The sequence below is a fragment of the Pan troglodytes genome, chromosome 5 (genome assembly GCF_028858775.2).
Source record: "Pan troglodytes isolate AG18354 chromosome 5, NHGRI_mPanTro3-v2.0_pri, whole genome shotgun sequence".
NCBI lineage: Eukaryota > Metazoa > Chordata > Mammalia > Primates > Hominidae > Pan > Pan troglodytes.
In genome coordinates, this window is record NC_072403.2 from 137,673,532 (window position 1) to 137,686,014 (window position 12,483).

The 12,483-nt window shown below is 39.5% G+C and overlaps 1 protein-coding gene across 14 annotated transcripts in view; it reads left to right on the forward strand.

Annotated features, from left to right (window-relative positions):
• NCOA7 (nuclear receptor coactivator 7) overlaps positions 1-12,483 on the forward strand; it is a 153,488-nt gene that overhangs the window by 17,744 nt on the left and 123,261 nt on the right. For 2 of the 14 annotated variants that reach the window (XM_063813427.1, XM_063813431.1), the window contains exon 1: positions 4,772-4,878. The exons of the other annotated variants lie outside the window; for them this stretch is intronic. The gene's annotated coding sequence lies outside the window, so the exon portion shown is untranslated. Of the gene's footprint in view, positions 1-4,771; positions 4,879-12,483 lie in introns of those variants that run through there. 14 annotated transcript variants of the gene reach the window in all.

Below are 12,483 nucleotides of genomic sequence, written 5' to 3' on the forward strand. Positions count from 1 at the left end.
TGACTTTTTTAAAGCAAATGCATATTCATTTTGACATATTGTACTTTCTCTTCCTCCTTTTAAAGCTACTAATATTTCACTTCCTCAAAATCTTCACCCACACATCATCTGCTTGGTATTTTCTTGCATTTAGCTCTCTTGCTTTAGGTATAGATCAGCCCCAAGCCTGTTTCTTCAAGAATAAGCAGACCAAGTAAAATGACTGAAGAGATTTTAGTGGTGGTGGCTTTCTTCTGGAAGTTTAATCCCAAGAATGTGGCTTAGATGATGATGGCACTGTGTCCTCTCTACATTTCATGCACTCAGCCTTCTCTTCCACTCTTCCCCTGCATGAACTTGGCACTTCAGTGGGGTCAGAATCCTCAGTAATCCCACACATACAGGAGAGTAATTCCTGCCTCCCAAGCCTTTGCTGTCCTTGCTAGCTGGAATTTCCCTCCACATTTCTTCCTTTAAAATCAGTCTTCCACACCAGGTTTATACTTAATTCCATGAATACTTTCCAACCCATCTATTGTATGCTGACTTCAGTTCTTTTGGCACTTAAGCATTTGTGCCACAAATGAGCTAAATATTGGCTTACTTTATTGCTTAGTTGTTCTTTTTTTTTTTTTTTTTTTTTTTTTGATAGAATCTCGCTCTGTCGCCCAGGCTGGAATGCAGTGGCGCTATCTCGGCTCACTGAAACCTCCGCCTCCTGGGTTCAAGCAATTCTCCTGAGTCAACCTTTGGAGTAGCTGGGACTATAGGCATGCACCACCACGCCCAGCTAATTTTTTTGTATTTTTAGTAGAGATGGGGTTTCACCTTGTTGGTCAGGCTGGTCTCGAACTCCTGGCCTCAAATGATCTGCCCTCCTCAGCCTCCCAAAGTGCTGGGTTTACAGACGTGAACCGCTTTGCCGGGCCAGTTCTTATAGTAAGCTTATAGAAGTTGTGTTTTATATTACTCAATGTCCTTCTATTTTCTAGCATAGCATTATCCACATGCACATAGAACACAGGAAAATCGGATGTTGTTGTGTTGATGACATTCTTAGAGATAATGTATGAGTGTTCTGTTTCATCATCCCCTTTGCTCATCCTTCTATTTTCCTTGTTTTCAAAATCAGAATGTTATATCATTTAGGTTCTCAGTCTTACAGATATTTGCCTGAAGACCTGATAATAGATTTTCATTTCTAACATCTGAAACTTAAAGGGTTTAATTGCAGAGAGCACCACAGTTAGCAAATGCATTTATAATAGGGGGCTAGTAATATAATATACAAATTAATCCTGGTTGCAAAGACAACACTATCAATTTTAAAATATTGCTTGTTCGATCTAGACAATTTTGTGAATCTGTCAGAGAATTATTAAGTTTATAAAAGTGTTAGAATTTTATAGATCTTGCATTTTCTGGAAAGGACCAAATCCCAGGGAATGTTGTCACATATCTGCTGTCATAGTCTAGACTGGTGGTTTCTAAAGTGAAGTTCATGTACCACATGAAGGTACAGAAAGAAATTGTTAGAATGTCTTTATTTTCATGACTTCTATTTTAGTTATATGCCTTATAATTATTAGTACAGAGGACATGTTTTTATAAGTAAAAGTAATTAGAGTTTTATGCTCAGATACTTTTATTGATGTGGAATAAAAAGTGGAGACCACTAATCTAAATAAAAGGCAAGACCTTACCGTTTCATAACCTGAAGTCAGTTTCTGTTACTTCGCCGTAACAAGTCAAAAATCAACTTGTTAAACATAAATTCTGTGTCCAGCCTAAACAAAGAGTTGTGATGTGTGTTAGTGTACATAACTCTGCATGGATGAGCAGCATAAGACACATTCCTTGCCTTTAGAGAGTTTACAGTCTGATTGGAAGGAATGTGGGCATAAGGAACAATAATTAGAAAATGACACAAGGGGCCAGGTGTGGTGGCTCACGCCTGTAATTCCAACATTTTGGGAGGCCAAGGCAGGTGGATCACTTGAGGTCAAGAGTTCAAGACCAGCCTGGCCAACATGGTGAAACCCTGTCTCTACTAAAAATACAAAAATTAGGCAGGTGTCAGGGCACGCGCCTGTAATCCCAGCTACTGGGGAGTGTGAGGCAGTGAGGCAGGAGAATCGCTTGAACGAGTGAGGCAGAGGCTGCAGTGAGCTGAGATCGCGCCACTGCACTCCAGCCTGAGTGACAGAGTGAGACGCCATCTCAAAAAAGAAATAACATAAAGAAAATGACACAAGGTAGCATAAGTGTGCGCTGAGAAACTTAGCAGTATGAGTTTGTTAGTGTAAAATTGCTATAGAAAGCGTGATAGAAGTGGCATAGTACATGGTGATGCTGCATTCTCAGAATGTTCCAAAGACTCTTGCAGGATAAAATAATTCTTTGATAATCAGGTCAGTTCTTAGTCCACCTACCCAAATAAGCTGTGCTTGAATTGTCTCCTGGGCTCAGATGTTAACTGGATGAACAGAAAGCTCATCGAGTTAACATCCAGGCCCAGGAGGCAATTGGTAAATAATGTTTACCACTTTTCTTAATGACATCCCTGCATTTCCTTTAAATTATAAGAGAACGTGGCAGAATGGACATGTTGGGAAAGTAATAAAGTTTTTGGAGCAGTATCCTATTGCAACAGTGATAGTGTATAAAAGTAATTTAAAATCAGTGTATTAGTTTCTTAGGGGAGCCATGACAAAGTACCAGAAGCTGGTGGCTTTAAACATGTATTTTCTCACTTTCTGGAAGCTAGATGTTCAAAATCAAGGTGTCAACAGGGCCATGTTCCCGCTGAAACTGGTAGAAGAATCCTTCCTTTTCTCTTCCTAACTTCTGTTGGTTTGCTGGACCTTGGAGTTCCTTAGCTTGCAGCGGTATAGCTCCAAGTGTGGCCTGTGTCTACATGGCATTCTCCTTTTGTGTCTCTATCACTACATGGCCATCTTCTTATGGGGATTCCAGTCATACTGGATTAGGGCACCATAATACTCCAGTGTGATTTCATCTTAACTAACTGTATTTCCAAATAAGATCACATTCTGGAGTACTGAGGATTATAACTTCAACATATCTTTTTTGGAATGCTATAATTTAACCTATAACAGTAAGTAATATCAACCATTATGTATAGATATACCAAGACAATGCACAATGTCTTGTCAAATGATGCCTTCTCAGCTAAGACCCCATAGCCATGCAAAGTGGTTATGGGGTAAATGACAACTGGAAGAAAATGAAGCCTCCTCTGCTATTTGTGTCAGTTGTCTTGTCTCCAGGCTTTGGTATCTCAGGCCTTGGTAGCATTATTCATATAAACAATAATATGTACTATGTGGTTTTGATCTTTCTGGTAAGACTCCATGAAGTAATTTGTGGATCAGGATGGTTCTAAGGGTGTATTGGGTTTTTTGTTGTGATAATGTTGCATAATTGTCTCCAAACCGCAGTGGGTTATATACACAAATATGTATTTCACCTTCATGGATTTGCAGGTTGACTGTGGTTTAGCTACTCCTGGCTGGGTTCTGCAGGCTGGCCTTGGCAAAGTTAAGCCGGATGCCAAAGCTGAGGTTCAAGTTCGGGTTCTGTTCCACATGTCTTCATCCTGGAACCCAAGCTGAAGAGGGAAAAGCAGCTACCTGGAGCATACTCTGCTGGTGGAGAGCAGAAACTTGCCAGGTCTCTTAGTGCTTCAAGTCAATATGAATATGACTGTTAATCCTCACAGTCTATTGGTCAAAACAAGTCACATGAAAAATCAGATGGGGTCATATACTCTGTGTACTAGTGCAAAGCATCACAGAGCTGCACAGCAAAGGGTACGGATGTATAATTATCTTACAGCAAGGGAAGAAGTGCCTAATAAGGAACAACAATCCAGTCTACCAAAAAGCCATTTTCTTTTGAATTCTACAAGTTTTAATGACAAGCAACTCAATAAACCTTAAAAAACAAAAAGAACGTATACCATAGACTTGATTTCTTAACCCAGTCTGCTAGAAATTTATAGTTGAATATTACACACATAATTTTTTTTCCCAAGAAGAGATCCTTGTACTTCTCCGTGCTGATTTAGTTTCACACTTGGCATATTCCCTGCTGCTTAGACACTTTTTCTTATGTCTTGTTCCCGAACCCACGTTTGTGTATTTACCACGGTCCATATTTTGCTAACCACAATACTACCTGCCTCTCTCCGTTGTTACCAAGACATCTGAGGCAGAATCTGGTAGAATTGCTTTTGTCTTGAGTGTGCTCTGATAGAGAACATTTTCACTGGGGATAAGACTGTTTCTGGTTTACAGATTTGATTGTTGATTGTGTGGCACTATTGAAATATAACCCTGAATTGTGGTTTTCAGGGATGTCCCACTTTTAAGACTTTCCCTACCAGCACTGGTCCGTGTGACCCAGCCATTTTCTTACTTCCCATTAGCACTTCCTCTGTGTGTCATACGTTTTATTTGGCATAACTTTTTCATGACCCTGTTTCCTGATTATTTTATGTAAATCTTATCTCCCTTGTCAAAAATTGAAGTTTCTTTAGAGCACATTGGGTCCTTTTTATAGTCACAGGCTTCAGATAAATAGTACAGTTGTAGGCACAAAACAGGTTCTAAGTGCTTACTGAATTGAAGAAAATTACTCATAAATATATTACAAGGCACTATTTAGGAGTAAGCATAAGTTGTTTATTGCCACTTATACTCTCCATGTAAATATGCTGAAAGCACATTAAAAAATGATAATTCAGTTATTTTATTTTGCATTTTTACAGGTATGAATGTATGCCAGTATATTTTGAAAATGCATTCAATTGCAGATCTCATCCACAGAAGGCAAAGAAGTACATGGCCTTTTCTTTAGTGAAATGGCAGTTTAATGGTAAATTGTCTCTCACTGATAACATCTCAGAAGACACTCAAATTTAATTCTTGAAAAGTAGTGTTTGCTATTTATATACTGTATGGTTTTGGAAAGGCATTCCATTTATCTTTTAACGCCTTTCATCTATCCAATTTTGTTGGTTTTATCAGTTAACTCTTAATTCAGATCCACAAAGTAGCCCCCAACAAATAGTAATAAGTAGTAATAGTAGTAGTGGTAACTACGGCTCACATTTTTTTTTTCCTCTCCTGAAATTGATTGCATTGGGACCCAGTCTAAGACCAGGACACATGCATCCATGACGGCATTTACTGTGAGCACAGGGCCCTGGCATAGTGATTCACATTGGCACATATTCTCTGCAAGGATTTGGATAATGAGATTGAGTTCTGTACCAGTCTAGAGACTCCAGAAGTTTGCAGCTTATTTTCTTTGGACCGGAGCTAGAATATGTCTGCAAAAAAATCAAACGGGCCAGAGAGTCTATGGTTTTAGGAATGAATCTGTCTGATAGTATTAAAATGAATTCCAGAAGTAATTGAAAACAAACTTTCTTTCCATGTCTCCTGTTTATTGATGCTACTTGGAGCCTAATGTCTTTAGATTTGTCTTAGAGATGATCTAAAGTGATCTTCTGGTGCCACAGCATAGTAGGGGGTGTCTCCAGAAACTCCGCTGTGGGTGAGGCAGGCATCATATTTTTCACACCTCTTATGACAGGTAATCAAAAGCATGTCACAGGTACCCAGTAGTGATTGATGGTGAGAAAGAGGATGTCTCTTATGACTAGGAGATGAGATCAGCAGATAGATTGTTCTGTTTTCATTACCTCCAGTAACTTTCTGTATGACAATGCAGATTTGGCCCTTCTAATCTTTGTGTGCAGGTAGAAAACTTCAAAACTTACTTATACCTTATGAGTATTAATGAGAGAATGCATTCAATATATTAAAAATATTTGGTAGAAATGTTATAGAACTATAAATTTTTAATTCTAAAAATGAGCTATAATTTTAGTGCTTAGAAAAAAGATGGCTTTCATAATATAAGAGAAACAAAGAAATAATTTTTTTTTTTAAAAAAGAAAAATTCCAAACTCTGACTGTCTGTATTTACCAATTCCATTTTCTGTGAGGAAATAGATTGGTTTCTTCTGTTCTCAAAACGTAAGGGGTAATTAATTTAGTGAATTAAGAGAATGTGCTTTCCGGTTAGCTCTTTAAAAACCTACTCAGTGCAATAAATAGTTGTTGAATGTACTGACATGTTTACTAAAGTGCATTTAGTATGAATAGTAATGGCTAACCTGAATACAGGTCAGTATTTGCATCCTTAAAGACAGTTGGCCATAAAGCTGGGTTCACCCTCTTGTTCTTTTTTTTTTTTTTTTTTTTTGACAGAGTCTCGCTCCGTCGCCCAGGCTGGAATGCAATGGCACGATCTCGGCTCATTGCAACCTGTGCTTCCCAGGTTCAAGCAATTCTCCTGCCTCAGCCTCCTGAGTAGCTGGAATTACAGGAATGCGCCATCATGCTGGCTAATTTTTGTATTTTTAGTAGAGATGGGGTTTCACCATGTTGATCAGGGTGGCCTCGAACTCCTGACCTCAGGTGATCCACCCGCCTCAGCCTCCCAAAGTGCTGGGATTACAGACGTGAGCCACTGCGCCCAGCCCCTGTCTTGTTCTTTTTAACTGTGGTTAAATCCAGGAAGAACCAGGCACTGATGTGAAAATTATGTGTAGTAATAGCCCACCCTTACAGGCCATTATTAATGGTTCCTTCTTTGGGGTCAGACAGAGCTGATCATTCTGGCTGTAACTCTTATGGCTATTTGACCTTGAATAAATTCTTTAATTGTTCTAAAGTTCAGACTCTTTATCTGAAAAGAATTGAGATTAACTCCCTCATGCAGTCATAAAGATTAAACCAAGCAGTGTGTGTAACAGTACTGAACAAAAAATTTGGTGCATATGGTTAATGTTCAATAAATATTTAACTATTTCCTGTCATCTTTGTATTCACTAGGTCTGCCTGGCTTGTTAGTTTACTATTTGGGGCGGATTTGAATGTGGCTCTTCAGGTGGTATTGAAAATGGTATTTCATGAACACTTGCATATTTGGATGCATGGAAATCTCAATGGATAGAATTTTCTGTTCCATGGGGCACCAGATTCTAGTCATTGATTTTTTTACACATTGAGTCTCTGTAACAGCCCTTTTGCAGATAAAGAAACTGAAAGTTAGAGAAATTAGGTAACTTACCCAAGGCTACATACCTTGTAGGTGGTGGAGTCTAGATTTTAACCAGGCCTATCTTACTTTAAAGGTACCCTTCAGCCGGGCACAATGGCTCACACCTGTAATCCCAGCATTTTGGGAGGCTTAGGTGGGCAGATCACCTGAAGTCAGTAGTTCAAGACCAACCTGGCCAACATGGCGAAACCCCATCTCTACTAAAAATACAAAAATTAGCTGGGCATGGTGGCAGGTGCCTATAATCCCAGCTACTTGGGAGGCTGAGGCAGGAGAATCACTTGAACCCAGGAGCGGGGGATTACAGTGAGCCGAGATCGTGGCACTGCACTCCCGCCTGGATGACAGAGTGAGACTCCTTCTCAAAATAAATAAATAAAAGGTACCCTTCTGCCTTAATAGCATGGGTTAAGTGTTATTCAGATGAATCACAGAGCATATGGAAAACAGAGAACTTCTCAGGTATATGAAGTTTATAAAATCTCGGCTTTAAGGGAATTTTTGAAATTAAAAACATTTAATTTAAAAGCTAATTTAAAATACTAGTTTACCCGTGGGGCTTGATTTTCCTCTTAATAGTGATTCTCATTGGTTGTGGTACCCTTTCCTGGGGCATTTTGGTTGGCATGGTTATGGGAAGGGCGCTACTGGCATTTTGTTGGGGGCAAGCAGAGGTGCCAAATGCCCTGCAATGAGTGAGGCAGTCCAAGAAAATGAAGAATTGACCCTTGTACTTGGGAATTTCGTATCTTCTTCTGTAGGAGCAATATGAATCTATATTATGTCTTCTAATGAACTTATGTCTGAGAATTTACATATTGAAATACCTGTGATCAAATACTTTCCTTTGGGGCATCATGATGATTTTATAAAATTAAGTGTGTAAGTAGGTTACATGATCTATGAATTTCATCTCAATATTATGAAGGGCGTATAATAAAATGCTTTACATATTTATTTAGGTGAGGTGTTGAATTTGATAAGGCTGAGAACTGCGTTTCTACAGTAGTCATATAAAACGGTTGCTCAGTATGTGCTCTGTCACTCTTGAAGATGAGGAAGCCATTCCATCTGCAGGCAGCTGTTTGCACCTACCTTTCAGACAGTTCTTCCTTATACTGAGCCACGGACCTCTCTCCCTCCATATCTAATGTCTAATTCTAGGTATACCCCTTGAAGATCTGTCTATCAAGCCTAAATCCTCTATTAGACAAAGATCCTTCAGATGTTTAAAAACAGCTGTCATTTAATCCAAGTCTTCTCTCCTGACCAACTCCTTTGACTAATATTCTTAAAATCTAGTTTCATGCCATTTAACCATCCTGTTTGTTCTAATTTCCCTATAGTGTGAGATGCCTAGCTAAATGCAATAATCTTGATGTAGTCTAATCCTCAAAAAGGGTATGACAGACTATTATAATCTGTTTATTCTGGGTTGATAGCACTAGTGGGTTTTTTCGAGGTGAGGGGGAGGAAGGTGCACAGTGGAATTACCCAACTGTAATTCCATATATGAATCTTCCAGATACGAATCATATTCACTTGCACTAACACTAAACTGTACCGCTCTCATTTCTTAGTACCTCACCAGTAAAACCTCAGATTCATGTGGGGTAAATTTCCACCTTATAATAATTGACTCCTTTCTACAGACAGCCGAGGGCTTTTGAATCCTAATGCTGCTATCCAGGATGTTATTAAGTACCTACGTCTCCAAATGGCTGATAAGGGAGGCCTCTATATTTTTGTTCAAGTCAGTGGGAAATATACTCATGAGGACAGGGCATAAGAAAAAATACTGCATTAAGCTATTAATGTTCTCCCTCCAGGTTCAGAATGGATTTCAGCTCTCAGAGCAACTGAGGTTGGTCAGTCAGTCAACACATACCTCTTGGTACAGTGATTCAGTGATTTCCTTTATTCATTTAATCATATAAACATCTACCTACACACCCAATCCACATTTCTCCATCTTATCCATAAGCAGACAAGAGAAATTTATCAAATGCCTCTTAAGTGCAGTTACATGTGTTTTCCTCATTTTCCTGATCCACTAGAATAGCAGCTATGTCAGGGAGGGAAATTAGGTCAGTGTGATTTGACTAAGCCAGCATTCCCTGAATGTCCTCTCGTCTACCAGCCCTTGCACTCCAGCCTTACCAGATCACTCAGGATTCCCCGAACACCACACATTCCTGCCAGTGGCTTGCACATCCTCATTCTGCCTGATGAGCCTGACCTCTTCTGCATTCACTGTCTGGGAAACTCCTGCACCTCCTTCCCAGCCTAGCACTGGCATCACCTGTGACATTGCTGGGACACTCCTTCCCTTTGAGGCAGTGTAAGTTGCTCAGTGCTCTGTGCTGTGTGGTTCCTTGTGACCACTAGTATCAGAGCACTCACCACATCTCATTTAATCAGCCGATAAGTTATAGTTGTCTCTTCTTCCTGAGCTTCCTGGCTGATGAATGCTGTCTTCATCTTTGTGTCTGCAACAGAATACTTGGTCCGTGATAGATGTTTCCAAAAGTGATCCACTTGTCCTGCTGAATTGTTGGCTTTGTGGGATCATTCTAGATCTCAGGGTCCACAGCTCCCTCCCTCTATTTTCTTACCAAACTGCCTTAAATGATCATTTCTAAAATTTTCCTGGGAATCTATGTGATGATATGCTTCAGTGTATAGTTTGCACAATTACCCTTTCTAAACTAAAATGCATTTGCCTGTTTTCAGGCTTCTGGCATTTTCTACACCTTCTGCAGTTCCTCACCCTGCCAGTGACTTTTTAGAAATCTCATTTGCATGTTCTTTTCTAAGAGAGAACTTATAAAATGATCTGTCTAGCCCAGAGATGGGTCTTCATTTAGAGTATGTAGGAGATTTGATGGCATCTCTTGACTCATCTTAGGTAAAAGGGCAATGAAACTCACATTTGTTTAATTTTTCTCAGGTCAAATTTGAGCACCCGAGGCAGAGAATAATGGAATAGGAGTTGATGAGTTCTCCATTCATTTTGCCATGCAAAGATGTCAAACCCTTTCCCGAATAGCAGATCCGGAGCCCATCCTTGATCATCACCTTGCTTCAGGAATAACTTTTTAGTTGTTTGTTGCTGAATCATTCATTTTTGTTTTTTTGTTGTTGTTGCATTGTTTTTGTAACATGTATTTATTTATTTGGTGGGGTATTATCTGATTGCTCCCCTTTAAGTTGTTTTTTGTTTTTTTTTTTTGAGAGAGAGTCTCTCTCTGACGCCCAGGCTGGAGTGCAGTGGTGCAATCTAGGCTCACTGCAACCTCCGCCTCTCAGGTTCAAGTGATCTCGTGCCTCAGCTACCTGCGTAGCTGGGACAACAGGCATGTGCCACCACGTCTGGCTACTTTTTGTCTTTTTAGTAGAGATGGAGTTTTGCCATGTTGGCTAGGCTGGTCTCAAACTCCTGACCTCAAGCCATCCACCTGCCTCAGCCTCCCAAAGTGCTGGGAATATAGGCATGAGCCACTGCGTCTGGGTACCCTTGTAAGTTTGTGGCACACGTTTGTATCTGGTTCTGCGTCCTTCCCAGGTTTCTCTACTGTTACAGGGAGTGTTCAAATTTCTGACCTTGTGTAACATTGAAATTTGAATATTTTTGCTTTGTTTAGATGACAGTGTGGCTTTGAGAGACTGAACACCTGTCATATTTTGGTATAAATATAACTATTTTCTAGGAGGAAATGCCTGCATAGAAAGGTCCACTTTGATCTGTTCCTTACGTGACCAAACACAGTGTGACCAAGCCTCAATGTGTACTCCTGACATCATTTCATTTGTATATTAAGAAACATGTTGTTGGGAAAACAGCTGATGGGCCTCATGGATATACTGCTGTTTTTCTAGTCCTGACTTGTTATACTTGAATATTCAAGGAACTGCAGTGTGTTGGAGGTGAATCCAAAAAGCCATGCTTTGCTATGTGGGTCCACAGCTGTGTGACCCACACCTGACAGGCTGAGAGGTATTAATTAATTTCCTGAATTCAACAGCACTAGCTGTGGTACGGCAGTTATTTAAATCCAGTCTGGGGTACACTCCAGTGTCTTTCAATAACCTTTGGAGCCAGAAAGCATTTGGAGATGAGCTAGAAAAAGTAGTCCGGAGTCAACAACATCCAATGCTGCAGCACAGAATTTGCAAGTTAAGACACATGTACCTAGCCACTGGGACAGGGAGGTCATTGAGGACCTCCAGCTGTGTGACCCACAGCTGTGTGGGTCAGTTTGGTGTAGTTAAGGGGTCTCTGCTGGTTCTGTTCTTTTAAATGGTGCCATGTGTACAAACAAGGAACACTTTTCTGATGATTCAAAAAATACTTTGTCTTCCTCACAGCTCTTTTGAGGTAAGGATTTTTATGTGCTATTTTTATTTGAATAATGAACTGGATTTAAGTTTAATTGACTATCCTGATTTAAGATTGCAAAAAAAAATATTTAGATGGAAGATTCACCTTGTGCTTTCTTGTGAAATTCTTTTTGGTCTGCAATACACCATAAATGCAGGAGACTCTTAGAAGTCAGCATTTAGATGAGTCTAGAGTGTATTGATGTGAAGGAAAGTCAACATTAAATGAATGAAGGGCTTTTAAGAAGCCCATTATGACCACTTATAATGGAAAATGTAGTTCCCATTAGAGACTGATTTAAGGAGCTCTGGTTCTTCACTGAAGCATGAAGGCTGCAGTGTGGTGTTCTGTGCAAATCATTTTTATAGCATTCTCTACTGAGCTCCTTCTGGTTAATCTGTTGGTGTGTCTAAACCTGTAAGAACTGCATCTATCATGTTTAAGGAATACAAAAATTTCCAGAAACTTAAACCAAAGATTAGCATATTTTTCATTTACCTAATAGGATATTGAAAAATAAAAAAAGCCTTACTGGTTGTAATCAGACACAGCAGCACCAGATGTCAACTACTGGATCATTTAATCTTTTTCTCTTGTGCATATTTTCATTAATATTTTTCTACTTGAACCAAATATTAGTTTCTGGCTCATCTTGCAGTATAAAAATTTTCCAATTAGATTGCTGTAACTTAATTTTTATTCATGACTGGAAATTTAATAGAAATCATTGCTTTTGTAACATGTAGGAGATGAACTTTAAAATAAACCACCTGACCCAGGGCAGGGCAGAGAGCCTAGGATTCTGATCTTTCCTGGAGTCTGAGGGAGGCTGGCATGAGACTCCATCCTCCATCCCTAAGTAATTCTTAATTTGGGAGGAATTTTTGGATTTGTATTGGTCTGCCATATAATTGACGTTATCCCCAGTCCTGGATTAATTTAACTCCTTGCTTAGCTTTGATATG